The sequence below is a fragment of the Dendropsophus ebraccatus genome, chromosome 14 (genome assembly GCF_027789765.1).
Source record: "Dendropsophus ebraccatus isolate aDenEbr1 chromosome 14, aDenEbr1.pat, whole genome shotgun sequence".
Classification (NCBI taxonomy): Eukaryota; Metazoa; Chordata; class Amphibia; order Anura; family Hylidae; genus Dendropsophus; species Dendropsophus ebraccatus.
The window spans coordinates 43,061,592-43,082,558 of record NC_091467.1 but is presented as its reverse complement, the minus strand read 5'-3'; positions in this window follow the sequence as shown (position 1 = coordinate 43,082,558).

The following is a 20,967-nucleotide window of genomic DNA, read 5'->3' as shown; positions in this document are numbered from 1 at the left end:
ACCTGTCAGTGTACACAATGGAGAGTGCGGCTTTGGCCGCATGCACGCTCCATTGTGAGCAGCAGGAAATTTGGATGCGGGCGCACACGGATGTGCACGCATCCGACTTCAGCAGCAATAAAGATGATCCGGCTGGTACTGCAGTACCCACCGGGGAGATCTTCTCTGACACTGGCCGTTCTGTGACCCGGCCGGGTCACAGAACGGCCAGTGTCTTATGCCATGTCAACATGGCCTATGGCTTTATCCAAGGTTTCCCAGAGTCCCTAGGGCTGCATCCAACTTCTTTAGCTACCGGTAATCAAATGCTGAGTGATCTGATTTGAGCATGCTCGAGTTATGCTAATACATATACCGCATCAGCATAGATAGAGAGATCCAAATATAAAAGGAACAAGAATTAAGCTGCTGTACTGTTTGACTGTATAGCTGAATAGTTAAGTGAAGCATGTGCCAGATTGATGGGTCTCCTATATGGAGATCTCATCGATGCACTCTGGGCAGATACTGTGTCTCTGTAAGTGTTGGTGACTTAGGCGGATGCATACCTGGACTTCAGCACTGGTATACATTTAGATTCCTTCCTTAGGACTTTTGACAGCCTGGTATATAGGTTCCAGAACGATAGGGACAGTTTTTTGCCATACATAACAGATGGCTTGCATAGACTAATGTATTTAGCCTCGACCATCCCCCTCATCCCCAGCTCTCCCTTGTACTAAGAGTATGATACATCCCATACATTTCCTGATTGACTATTTATGATCCACTGCAGAGATATGTTAAAATAGACACTGGCGGCATAAGTAAGCTGGTGATGTCATGCATGGGCTGTGATGTAGGCGAGACTTTTGCTTCTGCGGTCCGTTGTACGCCTAGCACCATGCTGTCACTGCTAGTGCAATGCAGCTGTGTACAGTTGCCAAGACAATGCAGTGGGGCTGGCACACTGATGGTCCTACCCACTTCTTATAGCACGGAGATCTGAGCAGGATCTGCAGAATGGATTCTCCTCCTTCCAGCATTAGTATCTCACAAAACCTGTTAAATAATCCTCTATTGATCGATGTTTCTATACAAATACTATACCATACCACATAGAAACACAGAAGATTGTTGGCTAAAAAAGACCACTGAATCCGTCTAGTCTGCCCTTTTTGGTATTTTCCTTTTTATTATCTTAGAATATCCCAGGCATGTTTAAATTTATTTATTGTAAAGTTCTGCTGGAAGTTTGTTCCAAGCATCTACTACTCTTTCAGTAAAATAATATTTTTTCCCCCCTCTTGTTCTTGTATGCAGTTTTTGGGAACCTAAATAAACCTTGAACAAATTATTTACCATGCAGATGTTGTCGAAGTCCTTGACAACTTTGTATGTTCCTAAAGCCTTTTTTGGGGTTAGATGGCTACAGCGTGCATATACCCTTGTACCAGGATACATTGATTTCCACCCTACAGTGCTGTTGGACTTTTTTTTTGTTCCAAGTTGTTTTTTTTTTAACTCGTTTTTATTAGGAGTTGCATAATAAAAAAAAATACATGACCAAAGTTCACACATATACATGTCGCAAATATAAACACGAAAAGGCGAGGTACCTTGCCCATAAACTAGAGTCCAGAATATTGTCCTTACAGGTCATCCATAGAAACAAACATAAACATTGGAGTAACATTCCATATACAAAGAGAGTGAGGTGTTTCTCCATACATAAAGGTGCTATATTACGTATTTATAGGCACTTCAGATTCAGAGATAAGTGTCAGGGGGATTGAAACCAAGATTCCCAGACCCTCCCAAATTTGTTAGGGCAACCTCTATGTTGGCCTTGCGTCCAAGGAACAAGGTTTCTCGCAGAGAAATATTATGATGGGACCACACCTCCTCACGCAATGCTCCAAAAGACATACTGTAGGATCAAGAGGTGCTTGCATAGGACATACAGTAGTGAGAATATTCACTACCTCCCTCCAAAAGGCCTGCAGACAGGGGCAGGCCCAAATCATATGCCAAAAATCGGCCGGCTCCATTTGACATTTAGGACATGTGGGCGCAGGTATCCTGCCCATACGATGCAGGCGTATAGGAGTCAAGTAACTTTGATGTATGGTATACAGTTGTGTAAGTTTATTGTTTATAGATGGGGACACCTGCAGGTGTGATTCCAGTATAATATCATATGTGTCATCTGACAGGGCAGGGATGTGGTCTCACCACCTGTCTACAGCCGGGAAAGGGATAGAGGCAGATTTTTTGCCTTTGAGGTAGGAGTAGATGGAAGAAACTAGTCCCCCAGGACCTTGTGATCGTATGATGCCTATTAGTGGATAACAGATGTATGTAAAGAGTGTCTCAACTGTAGATATCTATAGAAGTGTCCATTAGGGATAAAATAGATGCAGATTTCAATGTATCAAAAGAAACAACTACTTTGTTCTTATAAACTTGAGATACGCTACATATCCCTATCCTTCCCCAATAGGCAGCATCGTGGAAGTTCAATAAGTGTGGGAAGTATTATGCCAAAGAGGGGACTCTGTATATTCGGAGATTTTAAAGGGGAACTCTAAGTAGAGGTTAAAAAAATGAAACTTCTGCAGAAGCATAATGACTTACTTACTGGTCTATCCCAGTTTTGAAACTACCAAAAATCCATTTGTTTGGGGTTTTATTGCTCTGTATTGTGTTTCTGTCTTTTCTGGTTTAGCACTTCCCAGAATGCAATGCTTTCCCTCAGCTGACCATCACAGCCCCCACCCATTACAATCAGTAAAATTAGTGCAGCAGCTGCTTCTGGCCAGTCAGAGATGGTGAATCACTCAGGGGATTGGGGGATCCAGCCAAGCCTCCTGTGACATCACACCCTGCCCCCTGTCTGAATCATCAGCAAACACACACAATGTGAGACAGAGGTATGTAAGATTTGTCTCCTAGAGGGGGGATAGCAGAAGGAGTAGGAGACAATGTGAATTGGCACAGGGGCCATTTTTTTCACTTCCTGAATTTCTATCAGCTACCAGTGTGGCAGAACCGCACATGTACAGTAATACATTGCATAGACACATGTCACTGTGCAGTGGGATAGCAGGCTGCGGGGGGGGGGGGCAGCACCACCATGCCCCCTGCAGCAGGAATGATTTCCTTCCTCCTTAGAGCTTGACACTGAAGTAGACATGAACACTGTAAGGCTATGTTCACACGTCGTAACAGACCGGCCGTTCCGTGATGATCCATCTGGCCGCAGAGCTCTGATGCGGGCGTGCGCTGCTTCCCATAGCCCACAGTGAAGCAAGCGACCGGAGCCGCTCGCTTCACTGTGTGAACTGACAGGACCTGTCAGTTTTTTCCGGCGCCGCATGGGATCCCGGCCGGAGCATGTACGATGTGTGTACGCTCCGGCCGGGATCCCATTGCACACAAGGCTATGTTCAACTCCGCGAAACTACGGCTGTAGTTCTGCGGCGAGAACTACGGCTGTAGTTATACGTAGTGTGAACATAGCCTAATACTGTAGTCTGTAGGAAGATAATGTGAGTCTGTCTGGAAGGGTCCCTGAAACAGCGACAAGGACCCTTAAAGAAGCATTCCGCTGGCGCATATACTTACCATTGATGATTGGTGTCCCACAGCACGACTTTATTCTGGTAGTACAGCGCCATTCAGATCCCGCGGGCGTCCATGTAACCTCGCCAGAAGTCAAGGTCTCCAATGCATCTCAATCAGAGTGCTCTTGTAGAGATGCATTGGAGACCCTGACTTACAGCCTTCAAAAGTCCTGAGGTCAGAAGAATCGTGACATACCCGACAGCGGGGTCCAAACAGCATTGTAATAAAGCCGTGCCAGGGGAAATTATTTAAAAAAAAAAAGGCGGAATGCTTCTTTAAAGGGGTTGTCCAGTGAAAATCTTTTTCCTTCAAATCAACTGGTGTCAGAAAGTTATATAGATTTGTAATTTACTTTTATTTAAAAAAATGCAGGAATGTTGTTTTATTTTCAGTCTGACACAGTGCTCTCTGCTGACATCTCTGGCCGAGACAGGAACTGTCCAGAGCAGGAGAAGTTTTCTATGGGGATTCATAGAAAACTGAGGCCGAGTTCCTGTCTCGGCCAGAGATGTCAGCAGAGAGCACTGTGTCAGACTGAAAATGCAACAACATTTCCTGCATGACATACAGCAGCTAATAAGTATGGGAAGACTTGAGATTTTTTAATAGAAGTAAATTACAAATCTATATAACTTTACCCTACCGCCCATGACAGCACCCCTGGAGAGCACCTCCCACCGCAGGACAGGAAACCTGAGGATATAAAAGTTTGACACCTCTCCACAGACCTCAGTTCAGGTTTCCTGTCCTTGCGGATGGGAGGTCTGGGGACGCTCCATCGGGAGTGGAAGATAGAAGTTGATACCTCCGGGGCCACAGGTCCTCCGTTTGCGTCAGGCAGAGTGGGGCTCCCTGCAGGCGTAAGGCTCTTCTGGTGAGCAGCCTGGAAGTCGGCGGGGGATCTCTCCGGACTCTGGCGGGGCTCCGACTGCAGGCGGTGATCCCCGGCTTGGGGGTTGCGGCCTCCAGGGAACGAGGCATCCGAGTGTGCTGACTTCCGGGATTGGCCCGGCGTCTGACGTCAGCGCGCGCGCGGCAGTATGGCGTCTGCTGTCTCCTGCGTCCGGAGCACCGAGACCCCCGCCAGCCGGCCTTACCTAGACCTTGCTGGTACACCTCCTGAACCATGTCTGAACCTGCAGGAGGGGATCGAGGACGCCACGACCGCGGTGAAAGGGGCGACAAAAGAGCCTCCAGGACCTCTAGTCCGGTACCAGCTGAAGATCATATATGGGTGAGAGGTCCTCTTTTTATACGTTTTAGTAACAGGGCGTTTATTGTGTTTATGTTTAGAGATCATCCCATAGTCCTAAGGAATCTAGATCTTCTGAAAGACACCGTCACAAGAAATGTGGAGAATGTAGAAGGGAATTAAGTGAGGATTACCATAGGTCTGTGTGCCCTACATGTGTAGATCGTATGGTAGCCCTGGAATCCAGGTCTCTGGCTGATCAACAGATGGTCAGAGATGAAATCAGAACTTCCCTCTCCCAGATACAGGCCCCTGCTCAGCAGGAAGTCTCTGGTCTCAAACAGATGGTCAGAGATGAAATCAGAACTTCCCTCTCCCAGATACAGGCCCCTGCTCAGCAGGAAGTCTCTGGTCTCAAACAGATGGTCAGAGATGAAATCAGAACCTCCCTCTCCCAGATACAGGCCCCTGCTCAGCAGGAAGTCCCGGGTCCCTCGGGTAGCCTAGTCCAGTCCGAGCCATCCCCAAATTATGCAATGGCAGGATGTAGAAGAAGGGGAGATACAGACAGTCTCTGATGTAGAGGAAGAACCGGTCTCCAGTAAAACATGGTTCCCGGCAGAGGATACGGATCAGTTAATAAAGGCTATCCGTTCGTCTATGAACATAGAGGATCCGAAACCTCCACTATCCGCAGAGGATGCTCTATATCAGGACTTAGCCCCCAAGAAAGGCCGAACATTCTCTCTGCATTCAAGTATTAAAACCCTAATTAAAAGAGAATGGGATACCCCAGATAGGAAATTCTTTGTGCCACGTTATTACAATAGAAAATACCCGTTTGAAGAGCAAGATTGTAAAACCTGGGAGAAAGCCCCAGCAGTTGATGCGTCCATAGCCAGGTTGGCAAAAAAAGGATAGCCTGCCCTTTGAGGATCTAGGCTCCTTGCCAGATCCTATGGACCGGAAAGCGGATCACTTCAATCGGAAGACCTGGGAAGCCACAACTAGTACACTATGAACCAGTGTGGCGGCTACCTGTGTAGCTAGGTCTTTAAGAGTCTGGTTGAATGACCTAAAGACACAACTAACCAATGATAATGCCTCTGCCAGTATCCTTAATGACTTTCCAGTATTGTCCAAAGCAGCAGATTTTTTGGCTGATGCCTCTGTAGACTCTCTGAGAATGTCAGCAAAAGCAGCAGCACTTTCAAACTCGGCCAGACGAGCCCTCTGGTTGAAAACATGGAAAGGTGATATTGCAGCCAAAGGAAAATTATGTGCCATCCCTTGTGACGGCGAGTCTCTTTTTGGTTCAGTCCTTGACTCCTTGCTGGAGAAGGCCTCAGACAGAAAAAAGGGATTCCCCGGTCAGCCTAAATCTCAGGAGAGCCAGGCCAAAAAACAGTATAAGAGGCCCTTCCGTCCTAGACAGGACTCAAATAAGAGGTTTAAAGCCCCGGGTAAAGGTAGAGGGTTTCTTTTTTCCGGGAGGGACAAATCCAAAAATCCACAATGATGCTTGTCCGATGGGGGGACGTCTGTCCCTTTTTGCCCCAGCCTGGGGGGAAATCTTCTCCAGTCCCTGGGTTCTAAACACTGTGTCTCGGGGTCTTCTGCTGGAATTCAGCAGTGTCCCGAGGGACAGATATCTTCCCACCAGACTTGTCCCAAACAAGGAGAAGCAAGCAGCTATGGAATTAGAGGTGCTCTCCTTGATTCACAAAAATAAGGTAATAGTACCAGTCCCCGAAGACCAGTGGGGGACGGGGTACTATTCTCCCCTCTTGTTAGTAAAGAAGCCGAACGGCTCTTTCAGAGTAATTATAAATCTAAGAGGTCTGAATGTTCATCTAAAATACAAAGAGTTCCGCATGGAAACACTGAAATCTGCTCTGCATCTTTTATTTCCAAACTGCCTGATGGCGTCCATAGATTTAGAAGATGCGTATTACCATGTCCCGATTCATCCATCTCATCAGAAGTTCCTGAGGCTAGCTGGGAATATCAAGGGACAATGGTGCCACTACCAGTACAGGGCACTGCCGTTCGGAATTTCACAAGCACCAAGGGTGTTCACAAAGATTGTAGCGGATATGGCGGCATTTATAAGAACGAAAGATATGGTTCTAGTTCCCTATCTGGACGATTTCCTCCTCATCTCGGATTCAGTTCAGTCTCTCCTTCTCCATCTGGACCAAGCTTCACAAATTATAAAGTCTTTGGGTTGGAACATCAACACAAATAAGTCAAATTTGATTCCATCACCCAAATGCATCTTCCTAGGAGTCCTACTGGACTCTACAGTCCAAATGTCATACCTGCCAGAGGTCAAAAAACAAATAATCAGAGAGAAAGTTCAGAACCTTTTCTTAACCTTCAGACCATCCTTGCGAGAGGCAATGTCTGTCTTAGGTCTTTTGACCTCAACAATCCCAGCAGTAAGATGGGCCCAATTCAGAACAAGACCCTTACAACAGAACATCCTGTTCAATTGGAACAGAGCACAGGAGACACTAGACCTACCCTTCCCCCTTTCATCCGAAGCAAGACTGTCACTTTGGTGGTGGTTAGATCCAATCAATCTATCAGTGGGCATTCATTGGTCTCCACATCCATTACTGAGAATCACAATGGACGCAAGTCCTTGGGGTTGGGGGGCTCACATGGGCTCCCAGATGAGACAAGGTCAGTGGCCCCTTCAAGTCAAGCACTCATCCTCAAATTACAAGGAACTGCTGGCTATCCAGATGGCCCTTCAAGCATTCAAAACTCAGATCCGCCACAATCACATACTGATCTACACAGACAACACTACAGCAGTTGCATACGTAAACCGGCAGGGGGGCACAAGATCACAGACTCTTTTGAATCTGTCATCACAAATTTTTTTCTTCGCAGAGGAGAATTTAATGTCGCTATCAGCAGTACATCTAAAAGGAAAGCAAAACAGGGTAGCGGACTTCCTAAGCAGAGTACAGCTAAATCAAACAGAATGGTCCCTAAACAACGAGATCTTCCTCCTCATAACAAAAAGGTTCGGCAACCCGTCCATAGACCTCTTCGCCACGAGACAGAACCGAAAGCTACACAAGTTCTGCTCCCTAAATCCTCTGGAACATCCGACGGCAGTAGACGCATTCTCCCTAAATTGGGGGAAAGAAAAAGGGTATGCATTCCCCCCATTCAAACTGATCCCAAGAGTCATAAAAAAAAATCAGAGAGGACAAAGCGACCATTCTGCTAGTAGCTCCGTTCTGGGCAAGAAGGTCGTGGTTCACCTGCCTAAGAAAGATGTCAACAAGTCAGCCATGGGTTCTTCCAGAAATAAAAGATCTCCTGTTGCAGGGCCCAGTAGTGCACCCAGAATCCCGGAGTCTCCACTTGACTGCTTGGATGCTTGACTGCTTCTAAGAAGAAGAGGCTTCTCGGATGGTGTAATAAATACCCTACTTGCTAGTAGGAAGGACGTCACCTCAAACATTTACTTTCGTGCCAGGATCCATTAGATCAGCCTAATATCCCCTTAGTTCTTAGTTTCCTCCAAGCGGGACTGGACATGAACTTGAGTACAAGTACCTTGAAGGTCCAAATCTCTGCATTGAGCTCATTTCTAAACTATAAGTTGGCCGACAACTCTCTTGTTAAAAGATTTATTACTGCCGCATCCCGTCTAAATCCTCCGAAAAGAGTTACAGTACCTCAGTGGGACTTAAACTTAGTTTTGGATGCTCTAACAGCACCCCTCTTTGAACCATTGCAGGATCTGTCGATAAAAATGTTAACCATCAAGATGTCTTTTCTCCTCGCCATAACTACAGCAAGAAGGGTAGGTGAGCTACAGGCGTTATCTGCTAATCCTCCTTACACTCAGATCTTTGAAGCCAGAGGTCATGAAGACTCTTCCCACTTTTTTGCCCGAAGTAGTTTCAGAATTTCACAAAAACCAGGACATTATTCTCCCTTCTTTTTGCGATTCTCCAAAAAATCAAAAGGAGGCCACCTTTCACACGTTAGACGTTAGAAGGTGTCTGCTTAAATATCTAGAAGTCACTAAAGAGTTCAGGTCCTCAGAGAACCTATTACTGCAGTTTTCAGGCCCAAGTAAGGGAAAAGCGGCCTCTAAAGCTTCAGTTAGTAGATGGATCAAGCATTGTATCTCGCTAGCTTACACTAGTAAAAAGAAAGATCCTCCTGCATTCTTCACTGCCCACTCAACCAGGTCAGTAGCAACATCTTGGGCAGAGAGAGCAGACGCTTCATTAGATCAAATTTGCAAAGCTGCCACCTGGAGTTCTGTCCATACATTTTTCAAACACTATCGTGTTCAGCTTAGGCCAGTTTTTGACCTAGCTTTTGGCCGAAAAGTCCTTTCGGCCATAGTCCCCCCCTAGTTAGTTCTATTACAAATCTCCAGGGGTGCTGTCATGGGCGGTAGGGTAAAGACACGATTACTTACGGGTAATCTTGTTTTCAGTAGCCCATGACAGCACCCCTCAAATATACCCTGCTCGTTAAAATGTACCTAGAGGTGGCTGAAAATTTTTTTCTTTGTTATATTCTGTGTTATATGTTTATCTCCGCTGGAGTACTTGTTAACGAACTGAGGTCTGTGGAGAGGTGTCAAACTTTTATATCCTTAGGTTTCCTGTCCTGCGGTGGGAGGTGCTCTCCAGGGGTGCTGTCATGGGCTACCGAAAACAAGATTACCCGTAAGTAATCGTGTCTTTCTGACATCAGTTGATTTGAAAGAAAAAGATTTTTGCTGGACAACCTCTTTAACTGCAAACCTCACCTGAACTGGAGACAAGAGTCGGGTTGTCTCTGAAAGAAAGTGGCCATGTTTTTTTAGCACTGGATAACCCCTTTAAGCATGGATAGCATTGCAATACAATAATATTCACCTACAATCAGCGGGTAGTTTTAGGGCTCCTTATTGCTCTTGTACTTATTAAATGTTACTTTATGGTATTTTATATATTTTATATATTTACATGTACATTTGACTTCACTAAAGTTTCATGGCAGCAGGGCCCTTAAGTGAAACGTCTATTCTCCATCTTCCATTCCTTGTGTGTGCCTCGGCAAACTTTGCAGGTGCACAGCCCACAGAACGCGTCTGCTGAGTGTCTTCAATTGCAGGTAATTCTCGAGCTGTGAAAGCCCCAGTTTTCTGCTCCTTTCATTGAAATGCAGGATCTGTGCTCCAGCCTTTGAAAGGAAGTTTGAGTTGCGTCTCTGAAAAAAACTTGTTATCCTTTATGTTTTACGGTCATCAAAGACCTTGCTAAGTGCGCAATTCAGGTTTTGTTGCTCAGACAAATTATCTTGTCTTTCAGTCTCCGGGAGAGGGAAACAGTCATCCAGTCCGAGACTGACTAAACATCATTGACTAAGACCGTCTTGAGTGTTTGCTTATAGAGTACCTGCAGAAAAAGCCTCTAACTGGCTTACATGAAAAAGAGAGGGTTTTTTTTAATATTCTGTAGAAGAAAAGGTTTCTTGTATTATGGAAGGACATAATGGGATCAAGGGTGAGCTGTCATTGCTTAAGATGTGGCCAGAAGTGATAATTTACAGTCTACATGTGCAGGGGACCTGTCATAAACAAACATGAGCATTACATACTCTGCTCTGCTCCTCCTTGACCTTATTCTGTTTTTTACATGGCAATCTCAAGGGTAAAAAAGTCCTATATTCTTGTTCATTTTATAATGAATAACCGTTTCTTTGAACTACATATACAAAATAAAACCAATTCTTGTAAAATGACCTAAAGAGTTTAACAAAATACTCAATAATCACTGTTTTCTTTACCTTAAGGGTGCGTTCACACCTACAGGATCTGCAGCAGATCTGCAGCAGATTTGATGCTGTGTTCAGTTATTTAAATGAAATCTGCTGCAGAAAATCAGCTGCAGATCCTGTAGGTGTGAACGCACCATAAAGGGGTATTCCGGCAGGGTACATTAACACATACAGGATCTGCCGCAGATCTTGTACGTGTAAATGTACCCTAAAGGCTGTATTACCCAGGCCAACCTGAGGTGTAAGAGCTGATCTGCTAGATAGACTTTCGCTTGCGGAGCCTATCACACAGTACAATAATTGCTAGTAAGGTTCATGAAGCCCTTCCCTTTAACAAGCCGTCAGCTGCACATCTCTTATTACATGGTGAGATGCGTGACCAATGGCAGATGTTTTGTCTGTTTTCTATAAGAAATAGAGTGTCATAAAATTGGCCACTAAGTGTCTCACTTTTTGGAAAGCTGCAGTCGAGGCTCCGTCACTAAGGCCATTTTGTCTTTAGTAACGGCAAAAAAAGAGACCAAATGCAGGAAGTGATGTCAGTTGTCCCCCTGCTCTGCACGGACTGACCCAGTGATGATGAATGCTAATTGGCCAGCAGCTATACACACCCCTGTACACTACAGCAGCTGAGTTAACTAACTGATCTTAGGGCCCAACCGCCAGCTCACAAAAAAATGCAGGAGCATGAGCAGAACAATGGGGCCTTTAGGCAACTCTGTACCTACAATCTGAATCCCCCACCCAACCAACCGATTGTACTGTCAGATAGCTACTTTTAATCCAAGATCTGTCCTGGGGTCCGTTTAGCAGGTGATGCAGTTATTGTCCTAAAAATCAACTTTTAAACTTGCATCCCTGTGCCAAATTAGCGTGGCCTAGAGTGTCTGTACCCTAGGCCTGCAACGCCTCTTTATCCCTCCTCCCTGCCCTCCTCATCATTAGGAACAACCCTGGGCAGTATTTATCCTATTCATCACATGTCTGAACATTGCACATGTGCCTTATGATCCAGTGCATGTGCAGTGTTCAGACAAGTGATGAATAGGAGAAATTCTGCCTGGGGAAGTCCTAATGGTGAGAGCGGGGAGGAAGGACTGTGAGGCGTTCCAGACCTAGGGCACGGGTACTCTAGGCCATGCCAATTTGACACAGGGCTGAAAGTTTAAAAGTTTTTAAGGACAATAACTGCATCACCTGCCAAACGGACCCCAGAACACATGTTGGATTGAAAGCAGCTATTCGAAGGTACTAGCGGTTTGGGGGTGGGGGGCAGATTGTAAGTACACAGTCACTGTAAGGCAATTCTAATGTGCATTCTCTCTTTTCTTCCTGTTCACCTTGTCCTTTCAAAAACAGCCTAGTCATGTGATGAGTCTAGCCAATTCTCAGCGACATGACATCAGCACAATGGACGTTAAAGCAACTTTGTACCTACAATCTGCCCTCCCTCCCCCAAAACCACTTGTACCTTCAGATAGCTGCTTTAAATCCAGGATGTTTTCTGGGGTCCATTCAGCAGGTGATGCAGTTATTGTCCTAAAAAACTTTGAAACTTTCAACCCTGTGTCAAATTGGCATGGCCTAGAGTACCCTTGCCCTAGGTCTGGAACGCCTCTCTGTCCCTCCTCCCCGCCCTAACCATTAGGACTTCTCCAGGCAGAATTTCTCCTATTTATCACTTGTCTGAACACTCCACATGCACTGGATCGTTAAAGGGGAACTCCAGGTAGAGGTTAAAAAAAATGAAACTTCTGCAGAACAATAACTGCATCACCTGCTGAACAGACCCCAGAACACATGTTGGATTGAAAGCAGCTATCCGAAGGTACAAGTGGTTTGGGGGTGGGGGGCAGATTGTAGGTACAAAGTCGCTTTAAGGCCCCATTGTGCTGCTGTCATGTCATGACAGATACACAGATTTTAGATGTACAATTAATTTATACTTTGATTTGTTTGGTGCAGAATCAGTGAATAATTTCTCCAGCAAATCAGCACATGTGAACATACCCTTAGGGTATAACTGAGGTAGAGAATAGTGTTTGTTACAACTAATATTGCTATTACTATTGAAAATTACCTGTGTGCCAGAATTGTGCACCAGACTGATAAATCAGTTGGGAAAAGCAATGTTTGGTGGGGAAAGCAGTTAACTAGTAATAACTAATAGTAAAGCAGGGCCATTGATGTAGCAGGTTTTGCTAAGACTTGGCTAGACTCATAACATGACTAGGCTGTTTTTGAAAGGACAGGGTGAACAGGAAGAGAAGAGGAGAATGTGCATTAGAAATGCTATGAAGGTGAGTGGAAAAGATTCAGTAGTGGATGATGAATGTGACGGATGGAGGCACAGCATTCATGCAATTGTTACTGCTGACATTGCAATCCATTAAGTCAACATGTATGAGAATATAAATGAGCCACCTGGACATTTGGATGTGGAAATATTGGCTATAAAGCACAATTTTATATATAATTATATAAGGTGCACAATTATGTGAAAAAAGCACTTGTTGTGGTACAACTATTACAGATGAAGCAATAAAACCAAGGATAAGGCCTTTCAGTAGTTGTCCGTATTTATTGTCCGAATTTTTTGAAGGTTAAAGAAAGGTTTAATTTTTTTTTTGCGGATGTTTTTTCTATAAAAATTATGGCTCTGCAAAAAGTACAGACAGTTACGGAACGTGTGAATAAGGCCTATTACATATCCAAGGAATGAAGGCTGATGTCATTTTTTCGGTAAATATTGGACGTGTCTTTTTTCAACCATACTAATTATGAAATACCAGTTTTCACTCTTCTGGGGAAACTTTCTACAAGATTTTAGAGTGTGTCTGTAGTTTTTGCCCATTTATCCATCTATGAGGTCAGACATTTGTGATAGATGAGAGGGCCTAATCTGCAACCTCCTTTCAGGTTTATCACAAAGGCATTGGATGAGGTGTGGATGGATGAGGTCAGGGCTCATCCAATTCTTCCACACCAGACTCCCCTTCCATGCATTTATGAATCTTGCTTTGTACACTGAGGAACAGTTAGGCTAGAACAGAAAAGGGCAAAAGCAAAAGCATTAGGATTTCACAGCCATCGCAATGACCCTTAACAGATAAAATGTTAAGTATTAGTAAGTGTGCTCCCTGCATTTACTGACAGATGCTCCCTGTGTACCTCATAGACCTAAAATCAGATTCCCATCCTCCAGGCTGTGCTGCCCTGCTCTGCGGTGTGTCTGTCCATAAGATGGTAGACATGGAGGAGCATGTGACCAGTGTCCTCCAAAGGCATATACAGGTTCAGTGTTGGACACTTAGGGACGGGACATGGTCACATGCTCCTCCATGTCGGCCATCTTATGGACAGACTCCCCACAGAGCAGGGCAGCACAGCCTGGAGGAGTCAGTAATCAGTATACTTACTAAGGCCGTGTTCACACAACGTGTGTTTTGCATAAATCACGGCCGTTGTTACAATTTGCAACAACGGCCATGATTTATGCAAAACATACATTGTAGGTGAATGAACGAAATCACGGCCAGATGATCTTCATTTCTGTTGAAAGGGGATACGGGCGCATACGCGTGAGCCCGCATTCCAATTCACCATACCACCCAATGGAGAGTACGGCTTGAGCCACACTCTCCATTGTGTGAGCTGACATGTCTGTGCAGCTGCTATTTAATGAATAGCGGCCAAACAAAACTGACATGTCAGTTTTCCGTGCCACCGGCTAGAGTCCCGGCCAGAGTGTATACTATGGGGGAGATTTATCAAACATGGTGTAACGTGAAACTGGCTCAGTTGCCCCTAGCAACCAATCAGATTCCACCTTTAATTTTCCAAAGAGTCTGTTAGGAATGAAGAGTGGAATCTGATTGGTTGCTAGGGGCAACTGAGCCAGTTCCACTTTACACCATGTTTGATAAATCTCCCCCTATGTGTATACACTCCGGCCGGGATGCTATTCATTCACATACAATGTGATTTATGTAAAAGATACGTTGTGTGAACATTGCTCAATACTGTACACTGAACTATTTTACTATAAAGTGGCCAGACCCTTTAAGTTTTTTGGTTTTATTTTACATGCTGCTATGGTTTTGACAATATGGCATTGCATGCTGGCATTTCATTACTGTAACATTCTGTACTAACTACAATGCATTTCATGTGCAGAGTTATACTGTCATTGGAAGGCTTACCCTTTTCTGTCTGTTAACCAAAAAAATAAAATTTTTAATAAAAATTATGTGATTAAAAAAAAAATTAAGATTTCCCTTCAATGGACCTAAAAGGCCTTGGTCAAAAATGGCCAAAACACCCCTATAGCATCCTCCCCATAGCATGGACAAAGGTGAAAAATATATGCCCCTCCCCATGCCTTTTCATTTGAGATTTGAAATAGGCCCTTAATAGCATCCATGCAGGAAGTAAGTATGCTTTATGTATGGCTGGTGATATATTAGCTCTTATACCTTACCTTGAAGCGCTGAAAGTATGCATACATCATCGTCTTGCAATACAGACAGACACATATAAAATATGGCTGACAGAATCAGTCTTTTTTATATGTTCTCAGTTTTCTAAAGCTTGGAAGTAAAGAACCTGAACACAGAGCAAGCCAAGCACCCTTCAGATACATTCCAGAACCAAACCATGGCAACATATTTCTTGTGCTTAATAAATTAACATACTGTACAAAATGCTGAAGCATCTTTAACCTGATGCGGGAACATAGTCCTAATTATCTGCTGGAAATATATCTGCGATAATGGGTACAGGCTGCAAAGGAGGAGAACTACCTACCAGATGCCATAATAGAGGACACAATTATATCCCCTGAATAGCCTCTACAATGACATTCTGCACCTGAAATGATGCGGAATGGCAATCACATGGCTTGGAGTCTTACCTCCTTAGGAGTGGAGTCTTACGGCCCTATTACACACAAATTTATCTGACAGATTCTTGAAGCCATAGCCAGGAATGGATGTGAAAAGAGGAGGAATCTCGGTCTTTCCCTTATGATTCTGTTCATGGCTTTGGCTTCTATGATCTGTCAGATAAATCTGTGTGGGTAATAGGGCCCTTACATTTGAGTTTAAACCCTTGACAGGCACTTTAAGAGACTGCCTGGTGCAATGAAAACCCAAAATTACATTCAATGGGGAGTGAATGCATAATGTATGGTGGTGCTTATAGCCGGGAAGCTATCAGCAGGTTAAAAGCAGTACTGAGGATGAAGGTAAGTTTCTTATGTACATCCTCTGTGCCGCTTTCGAGATATTGTCAATATGCTAATATGCTAATGAGGCATTTGTGTGCACTGGGGGTGGGGCTACCACTGTGGCCGTGCCGTCCCTCTTATTGAATATTGTGGAGGTGCTCTGTGCTGCTCTGCTAACATTAGGTAGGAGGGATGGGACCGGACGGCAAGGGCAGATAGGTACACTGAGGGCAGTAGCCCCACCCTCAGTGCACCAGTATGCCTCATTCATATATTAAATAAGCTGTTAATATCTTGAAAACAGATTAGTGCACTGAGGGCGGTAACCCCACCCCCAGTGCACCCAAATGCCTCATTCATTTATATTAAATAATATCTTGAAACTTAACTCCCTCAGCGCACTGTGCCCTATAGGGACATATCAGCAGGTTAGATACTTCTACTTTACTTTCCCTAAAAAAAATATTATAACAGCAAATCTTCTGGATAAGGGTACATGCACACTATGAAATCGTGACGGAAAAACTGTTTTTCCTGAGGCCAGATGGAATTCCGGCCAGAGCGTATACTATGGGGGAGATTTATCAAACATGGTGTAGGCCCAGTTGCCCCTAGCAACCAATCAGATTCCACCTTTCATTCCTCACAGACTCTTTGGAAAAAGAAAGATGGAATCTGATTGGTTGCTAGGGGCAACTGAGCCAGTTTCACTTTACACTAGTTTGATAAATCTCCCCCTATGTGTATACACTCCGGCTGGGATTCCAATCATTGCAATACAACATATGTTGTGTATAAATTATGGCCGTCGGTGCAAATTGCAACAATGGCCATGATTTATACACAACATATGTTGTGTAAATATAGCATTCTCCTCAAAATGTGGGTCTTTTGAATGGTGGTCTTTATATCATTCCCTAAAATTCCCTGCAGCTTCCTACTCATCAGGATTATAATAAAATTCAATGGGATTGGGTCATTCACAATACATGGCGGTCCGAGCTCCCCCTCCCTGCACAACAGCCACAACAGTCACAGGGCATGCGCATTCTGTTGTTTCCTATGTCTATGTGATTTGCTATAAAGCATAATTTTAAATGCTGTGAAAAACATCTTAGGCCAGATGGCAGCCCCTCAAAATAAAATAAAACAGGAACATATTAGATAAAAAGAACATGTTTCAGTATTCAGTATATGGCTCTAATATCTTGTATTTATTCTGAGGCAATTTGGTTCCTTTAGCTTTCTTCACCACTTCTTCACTTGCCATAGATAGCATCTCTCTGAATGCAGAATGCTACCATGCCTGTGTACATTCCCTGTAGCACGTCTTCTGTCTGTCTGCACTAACAAAAGCCAGTCATCACCTTCATGGAAAATGAGCCTGGCTCTCACTGTAATAAAGGAGTGACAGGTATAAGGAAGTATAACAAAACAGCATCAATCCTTCATGTGTTCCTGTGACAGGATGACAGACGGCTACAGAAACATTAAACAGATGGATATGTGGCTGCTGTCAGCTGTTCATGAATGAGTGGGTCTGAAGTACCCACTGGGAAGGAAGGGGTTAAGATTCACTGGACAATTTCTTTTCCTTCTAGCCATGTAATAGTTTCTTGTTGACACATTTCTTGTTAGGTGAATGTATATAGACGGGGACTGTAATAATTCAATGTCTGGTCATGGAGACTAGTTACCCAAGATAATAAATGTTGTAATACTGAATCCTGTCTATCTATCAATACCAATCTTGTGCTCCTTTCTTCAGAGTAGCCCATTTGCGTTGTCAGTAAGTGTTATAAAAGTGCCCCAATACCTCCAAGGAGTGTTAGTAAAAGTTCTCACAGAAACCATAACATTAGTAAGTGTCCTCAGAAGGGTGCCAGTAATATCGTCAATTAGAGATCCATGCCACTCAATATCATGCAAAAAATTTCTAGCTACACTGCTTCAATCCATGGGTACAAGACAAAAAGCTTTCCCAAAAAGGGCCAGCCTCAGTGCAAGCTCCCCCACCTGCCACCCCGCCAATATTGCCCCCAGAGTCTCTCAGTGAGTGAGTCTAACCTGTCTGCTCTCTATGCTGTTCAAGGTCCCTAACATGAATCCAGTTTACCTCCTGCATTGAACTGAACTCGGCAGGAAAGCTAGCCCCCCCCCATTTAACAACTTTTTGGTTGAACTTGGTGGACATACTGTATGTGGTTTTTTCCAACTATACCAAACATGTAAACATAGGGAACATGTAGCTCGGGGGTATCACCACTGGGAGTTCCCACTATCTCAAGAACGGGACTTGGCTATCTTCAGTGGAGCACTGTCGAGTTATGCACACTGCCACACTGCCACTCCATTCAATGTCCTCCTGGGAAGTGGGGATAAAGGGGTACCACCATTTCAAAAAACATAGCTAAATTTGTAGGCCTCGTCGAGTTAAATATTTTTGGAAATACATTTATGTGGCAAACTTGCCTCCTTTTCCTGATATGCGTCTCTTGTTGTCTAGGTTTTCTATCGTTCTATGTATTTTTCCTCATCATCCTCAGGCAGCGCAGCTGGGATATTCCGCCCTTTAGTCTCCCCTCCTAGGACCGCCCACCTAGAATATTAAGAAAATTAAGACACTACTGGCAACACCTGTATAAATAGCCAAAGTACACCATCCAAATTGTGTTTTTTTCTTTCCTCTCCATCTATAAAGGTAAAATCTTCACCTGCATGTCACCCACACTTATTTTTCTTCCACATGTTATCTACAGGATGTCGCCCTCCAGGGTCTACTGCACAGTGACAAAATTATCAAGGACATTTTTTTTTCCTCCTGATGATTTTAGTGAAAGAACCTATGGATAAAAAGGCAGACTCAAGCGCCCTCACTGTCACCTAGCCTCTATGAATAAAGCGACTCTCTCAACTGTCCTTATAGCCAGAGCATTACCTGTATGGCCACCCAAGAGAGGTTTTTTCTAAACCGTAATGAAGATCCAAGAGTTACTTCTCTCATCTCATCTTAGTTCATTCAGACAGGAGCTTTAGAACCAGTTCTCTCAGGTGAAGAAGGCTTAGGAGTTTACTTCAGGGTATTTCTAGTGCCAAAACTAGATAAAAAATGGTCTGATTATCGATTTACAGTATCTCATTCGAACTCTGAAGAAGATGACCGCTTTGGCCTCTCTGGACGTGAAAGATGCCTATCTTCATATTTCAATTGATTACAGTTCAAGAAAATTCCTTTTGCCATTTGGATGGGAGGTGTGGTTCATCTCTACAGTTCAGAGACTTACTCCTGCATGTCTTCACTAAAGTTGTCATCATCCTAGCAGCAACCTTGAGGTTCACGGGAACTGACTGGTGGCTTATGTAGGCAATGGCTTCTTATTGCATCATCAGCAACAGAACTGAATGCTAAGACAGGCTCAGATAGCAAGAACCCTGCTAGAGTGGGTTGGGTTTGTCATCAATGTGCAGAAATCCAAGCAGATTCCAATCACCAGGAACCAGGACAGTTTCTGGGCTTTGTCATCGATTCTCTGTCCTTCTATATCTACCAGAAGAAAAGGTACTGAAGAACAAACAGCCATGCATTCAGGTATCTTAAGACGTCTCAAAGACCGTCTGGGGAGCGCAACTTGAAGGCAAATGGGTTCAGGACATCTGGACCAAGACTCTCTTACTTAGTTTATCCAGCATCTAGTCAGGAACAAAGCTGTTCTCATTCAGTCAGAGAATCTGGTCTTAGCCTGCTACATAAACAGACAAAGAGGAAGCAGAAGTCCAATACTTTAAAAGCAATGTCAGCAGATGTTCTGGGCAGAGTAAGTACTGCAATCCTAGGTAGCTGTTGACATCAAGGGAGTAGACAAAATCCAAGTGGACCTCTTGAGCTTCCAGGGGATCGGTCCCTCAAGCCCAAGTACTTCCAGCAGATTGTAGATATGTGGGGTCTTCTAGAATAGGATGTGATGGCCACTCATAAAAATCAACAAAGAAGTGGCTTAAAGGGTTAAGGCCTACCTGAAGATGTCATTAAAACTCTCTTTTCGCTAGAAAGATTTTTACTACTACTACCTACACCAAGCTCTGGAAGAACCTCTCATCTTGGTTATAGGATAAGAATCTTGAAGATATTGATGATTCAGTGATCCTCCAGTTTCTGTAGGATGGTTTTCAGATGGTACTAAGCCCAGCACTCTGCGATCCCATATGACGGCTATTAATGCATTTATGGATGGAAGACTCTAATCGACCACTTATCACCTAGTTCTTCAAAGTCCTAAAAGAAACTGTGCTCAGGACTCCAGTTGACACTTGGGAATTGTTGTTAGTCTTAAAAAGGATCATGGCTCCACCCTTTTAAACTCTGAATTAGTAATTGATCTAAATTGCTTGTCCTTCAAGGTTCTATTCTACTTGGAGAACTTGGAGAACTGCAAGTGCTGTCTTCCAGGGAGACATTTTTTAAACTACTACCAGATCCATCTTGTAGTAGTTTAAGAAATATCTCCCTGGAAGTCATCTTTTAAGCCCAAAGTGGGATCTGAAGCCGATATTGACAGAGAAGCCTTTCCTCCAGTATTTTTTTACTAATTCAAAAAATTGAGAAAAATGTTCACTCATTGGATATAAAGAGAGATGTCTACTACTACCTTTCAGCAGGTAAAGCTTTCTTTATTGATAAAAACCTATTTGTCCAGTTTGCCGGAGCTAGTTTGCTGTTTGCCTCATCCTGTAAGTGTACAAGCTTGAAGAACAAAGTCTTCTGTTTTCAGTAAAATCTCATCCCACCAGCTCAACTGCTACATTGTGAGCAGAAGAAGTCCAAGTGCCTCTACAAGAAATATGCAATACGGCATTGTGGTCATCATCCATTATCCTTCAAGACATTATAGACTTGACATTCAGAACCAGTGTCCAGCCTTGTAATTTTGGCAGCACTCCAAGACTGATCCTTTCCCCTCTTTTGGTATAATTCTATGCATATCCCAGCTGTGCTGCCTGAGGATGATTAAGAAAGTGAAAATTCATCTTACTTGTAATTTTGCTTTCCCTAAGTCTGAAGGCAGCACAAATATACCCACCTAATATTATTATTCTGTTTATCAAACACAATGTGGATGGTGTATACAGGTGTTAC